Consider the following 5,603-nt stretch of genomic DNA (forward strand, 5'->3'; position numbering starts at 1 on the left):
GCAGTCGACGTTCACATGACACCAGGGAATCACAACATACATATTATCAAAATATCGAACACATATCAAATTCACATGATTACTTGCAACATGATTTTTCCCGTGACCTCGAGAACAAAAGTAACTACTCACAAATAATAATCAAGCTCATAATCAGAGGAGTATTAAATAGCGTAATGTATCTGAACATATAATCTCCCATCAAATAAACAATATAGTAATCAACTAGAAGATGTAATCAACATTACTAGTCACCCACAAGCACCGATCTATAGTTCTGATAACAAGATTGAACACAAGAGATGAATTAGGGTTTGAGATGAGATGGTGTTGTTGAAGATGTTGATGGAGATTGCCCTCCCTAAAATGGAAGAGTTGTTGGTGATGATGATGACGATAATTTTCCCCTCCGGGAGGGAAGTTCCCCAGGCGGAATCGCTCCGCCGGAGGGCAAAAGTGCTCCTGCCAAGTTCCGCCTCGAGACGACGGCGCTTCGTCCCGAAAGTCCCCTATATACCAGAAGATGGGCACCGGAGGTGGGCCTGGGTGAGCACAACCCACCAGGGCACGCTTGGGCTCCCTGGCGCGCCCAGGTGGGTTGTGCCCACCTGGTGGGCCCTCTCTGGTAGTAATTTGCTCCATTATTCCTTAATTATTCCATAAAAAATCTCCGTGAAGTTTCAGCTTGTTTAGAGTTGTGCAAAATAGGTAACCTGACGTAGCTTTTCCAGGTCCAGATTTCTAGCTGCCGGAATTCTCCCTCTTTGAATGTACCTTACAAATTGTGAGAGAAAAGGCATTAGAATCTATTTATATATAAAAAGTAATTGATGGGTTAACCACAAAAAAGAGAAATAGATTAAAGTTCCCACAATATATGTCTCGGTGGCCATGCATCATGCATCTCAACTCAACAGATCAGCATGTTATCATACATCATGCGCCTCAAGTCAGCAGATTAGCAGGTTACATACGATTGATGGTCTCAAAGCCTATCCTTCATGCACGCCAGCAACTTCAGGTGAATAGAGTTGTTGCATGCCCACTGTCAGCCAGCTAGAAAGAGATCAGAAGACCAACCAGGTGAGAGTTGAGACTTGAGATACACACCATACAGACCCTGCAAGTGGCCAGAATTCGACCTCTTCATCAAGGACGATATTGACCTAGAGGCTGGAGCTTTACCACTCTTTCCGGCAAATAACAAGGTAACATTTCTTTTCTCTCCCCACGTCCAATCATTCCCAGTTCATGTACCTCCTTATTTCTTGCTGTAGGGCAACACACTGCAAGTGTTTGTCCAATTGTTAGTATCAATGCTCCAATTCTAACAGAGAATTTTCCATAGAAACACATAGCATCAAGCAAGAATCAACTCGGCAATTTTTCCTCTTCAGATTATTTATAAGGAAGGGTGTGCAAGGGTTGGCTACTTGCATATGTTCTGGATTAGAGAAGGTAACTAATCTATTAATTTCCCCCTGTGTATGATGCAACACAATATTGGTTTATTTTAGTTAAGTTGGTAACACTTCAAAACGATGATGTCTTCACAAGGTGTGATGTGGTCGCATATTTACCTGGATCTACCTTCTAAATCATAATCCATTTAATATGGAGATATCTCTTTGTACATTTAGAGATAATTACATTAATGTAAAAACAGGACTGCCCTCCTTAAGCATATTTATTAAAATACCTATTATCTATTTATTGGATCGGTCCATGTTAATGATGCTCTATTTGCATCCAAAAGCTTGGTTGTGAAAGATGGTATAGCTTGGCGATTGGGCATAGTGACTAAATAGTCTATAAATGTTAGATGTCTACGAATGTCGCGAAGTTCTTTTAGTTACTAGATATAAAAGTATCCATCCATTTTTTTCTGTTTAGATGCCAACTCTAGGCAATCGAAGCACATTTTCCACTCCTTTCTAAAAGGAGTGCCCAAGTTATTTTTCTGTAGATGGCAGGCAAGCTTTGTTCTGGGAAGATCGATGGGTGGACGGATACAGGATTGAGGAAATCATGCCAAGGGTATACAACAGAGTACCAAATCGGGTACGCCAGCTGCGGGTAAAGGATGCCGTGGAAAGTCGAACATGGGTGACTAGCATCGGGCCAGACCTTGACATGCCAACACTTGCGGAATTCATGGCGCTGTGGACGAGAGTCCAAGTGACACAACTCCAGGAAGGAGTGCCGGACGTGATCAGCTGGGCCTGGGAGAGAGATGGAAGATATTCAGCCCGATTGGCATATGCCGCCAAGTTCATGGGAAGAGAAATAGCCCCAACTGCGGAGGCAACGTGGAAGTGCCGGGCCCCACTACAGTGCCGCTTCTTCCTATGGTTAGCAGTGCGTAACCGAGGTTGGACCTCGGACCGATTGGCAAGGAGGGGGCTGGCACACCAAGATACCTGTCTGCTATGCAACCAGGAAGACGAGATGATGAACAATGTGCTTTCTCAAGGACCTACTGGCTACAAGTGTGCACATCTTTGGGGAAACCAGATTGGACGTCGTGACACACTCCCGGAATGGATTTTGAACAAGCGGATACATGGCATGCAGGAAAAGGACTCGCCAGTCATTATCATACTTGCGCCTGGGAGTTGTGGAAGCACCAGAATGGGATCATGTTTTATGGTGAGTCACCATCCCTTAGCAGGCTACTAGGCAGGGTTTTTAGCGAAGGTAGAGCTTGGATGATGGCGAGCCTCCTAAGGTTAGATTTAGAGCAATTTTTCGGGCGGATACACAGGTGGGCGTCAAACGGAACGTACACCTAGGATAGACCATAGTGGACTGGGTGTGTTATGTAACACCCTCGGCAGAGAGCTCTTGTACCCCTTTTCTTCCCCATTAATGCAAGATACGCATGCTATGCGTATTCGAGAGAACAAAATTCTGTAACTATACACTACAATACACACACACACACACACACCTGACTTCGTTCCTGGAGGTGAGCATATATGTTTAAGCTCATGTCGATTGCAGCATTTCCTTGATTCGACATCTATATAGTGAGGCAGAGTGGTCATATTTGCAAGTTCATTCCTGTAAACTACTACTCCCTCCTATCAAAAATAAGTATAGCAGTTTTGAACAGGGTTTAGTTCAAAACTGTGACACTTTTTATGGATCGGAGGTACTATGATGCATGTCCGCTGTTTGGAATTGATTGCATTTTCTAATAGTAACTGATATATTTTCAAACTCCTTTCAGATGTAGCATCGAGAAGACAGGGCACTCCACAGAAAAAATACAATCTACTCTAAGGGTTTCAGTTCTAAATATGGTGCATATGTTTTTCATAGTGTAGTATTTAAAGTCTATTGGTGTTGGAAATGCAACATTGGAATCCCAATCCCTTACTTTTATTTGTAACGTGCATGGTGATCAAACCCCAAAGATCTACGAACCACCTTAACTTCACGATAGCAACATGTACATGGCTCTAAAACACTTCTTTTGGCATAAGCATTCAATATAAAATGGCTGACTTAATGCAATGCTTTTCATAACTTCAGTGAACATTTCTCAACTAGAGATTCCGATCATAAAAGAAATTCAGTGACAATGAAATTCAGTTACAGTTCAAATAAAAATTGTTAGTATTTGCGGTTTTACAACACATTAAAACTGGAACATACATGTATGCATTTAGAAGTTGTGCTCACGATCTTTCCTTTATTTGGAGGGATGCACAGTCTAGACTTGCGCAATATTATCTTTCATTTTTTTTTCTAACATTCCCATATCAAATAACTGGTACCACCTTGCATTAGAGTTTGAAAAATGTGCTATCTGCATATTTACACAATTCTTATTGGCTAATTAGAGTGCACCAAATGTAAATTTCCAATAAATATTGCTATTTCAAAGAGAGATGGTGGTATGTTGTTTTCCATGTACATCCATATGGTTGTGGTCAATTCTTTTCTGTAAGAAGTCTGTTGATGGGTACCAATCCATGTTTCATTTTCAGATTCAGGATCGTGCATGTTTCTCACCTTAATAGGCACATGACATTAATCAAAGCATATTTAGTGCATGTTTCCACAATAAGCTATACATCATTTAGACTGTGGGATATATGCCAGGTTAGTTTATGCTATGGTTTAAACCTTTATTTTGGTAGGTAACAGTCATCTGAAGACATGCGGGTGAAACTATTCGATGACCAAGCCGGGCTGCCTTTGTCGACGAAGACAAAATTTTGGACTGCCTCGCTTTGGGACAGTGATGACGCGTGAGTTGGAACTTGGGATGACAAAGGCCCTACGAACCTCACACTGCATAAGATCGAAGCAAGCGCATCACCTACATGCATGCCGATAGCAAAAGCGCTGCCCACTGAGTTATCATGTGTGCAGAGACATAGACTTATATTCTTTTTAATTTCACTCACTAATTATTATCCATCTCATTAACACTTATAGAGCCCTTAAAAATAATCACATGTTTTCCAAGATTTCAACAATTTTCACTAACAGGCATTTCCTTAATTACGTTATACTATTGGTTCAACCACAGAAACAAAGGAAGCGATTATGAAAAAAAAATATGACAGTAGGGAAAAGGAAAAGGGGGACCTTCAAACTTCGAAGAATGTTGCCGATGTGGAGGAAGTGTCTGGCGGGCGCTCTAGGGGCAGAAAACGTCTACACCATCCTCATACTAAAGATGGATCAAATCAGGCGCGGGAGACGAAATCCACGCCAACATCACCTACACGGATATTGACAGCAACAACACAGTGCAGATTGATCTCGCCTCCTCCCTTGAACAGCTACACCTTGGGCACTGCTACCCCTCTATTGCCATTTACCAGCCTAGGAGGAGGCCGAGGAGGCGTACGAGGAGAAAAATCAGCCGCCGTCGAAGGTCACCATGTGGCAGCACCAGCGAATCGAGCTGCGGGGGTGGCTGCAGGTGAGGACGAGCAAGCTCAAGGCAGGGAATCAAGGAATCAAGTTGATGGGAGCTACCGGCGGCATAAATTTTGGAGTGAGAAAGGGGATCGGGCAAGGGGAGAAGCAAGAGCAACATGTGTCTCTGTGAAAGCGTGAATGGGAAAGAGGATTTCGTTTTAGGCTATGTAGGAAAGATGTGTGGTCGCTAAGTGCAGTCCATCTGCGTGAGCCAGTTTGGCTAAATCCCATAATATTCCACTAGCAGAAAAAGTACTTTTCCAAAAGCAACACAAAGAAGCTACTGGGAGGCAAATTTGACAAATTTGACCTATAGACAAAATTAAATCACAGAATGAACTGTCCGTGAAATTATTTCACGCGGTTGATGTTGGGAAACGTTGCAGAAAATTAAAAAATTTCCTCCGGTTTCACCAAGATCCATCTATGAGTTCATCTAAGCAACGAGTCAAGGGAGTGAGTTTGCATCTACATACCACTTGTAGATCGAGTGCGGAAGCGTTCAAGGGGATGGTGATGATGGAGTCGTACTCGCCGTGATTCGGATCACCGATGACCAAGTGCTGAACGGACAACACCTCCGCGTTCAACACACGTACGGGACGGACGACGTCTCCTCCGTCTTGATCCAGCATGGAGGAAGGACAGGTTGAGGAAGGCAG

The 5,603-nt window shown here is 43.0% G+C and overlaps 1 long non-coding RNA gene across 2 annotated transcripts; it reads right to left on the minus strand.

Annotated features, from left to right (window-relative positions):
* Positions 1 to 494: 494 nt before the first annotated feature.
* Positions 495 to 5,122, minus strand: LOC119324677. Of its 2 annotated transcripts, XR_005157071.1 has the most exons (3): positions 4,603 to 5,122; positions 873 to 1,286; positions 495 to 774 (listed from the first exon to the last, which is right to left on the minus strand). It is a non-coding gene; the product is annotated as an uncharacterized LOC119324677 (long non-coding RNA). The 2 variants fall into 2 exon arrangements; XR_005157070.1 differs by lacking the exon at positions 495 to 774 and having other exon boundaries at positions 836 to 1,286.
* Between the last annotated feature and the right edge of the window lie 481 nt (positions 5,123 to 5,603).

The sequence above is a fragment of the Triticum dicoccoides genome, chromosome 6B, assembly GCF_002162155.2.
Source record: "Triticum dicoccoides isolate Atlit2015 ecotype Zavitan chromosome 6B, WEW_v2.0, whole genome shotgun sequence".
NCBI classification, from domain to species: Eukaryota; Viridiplantae; Streptophyta; class Magnoliopsida; order Poales; family Poaceae; genus Triticum; species Triticum dicoccoides.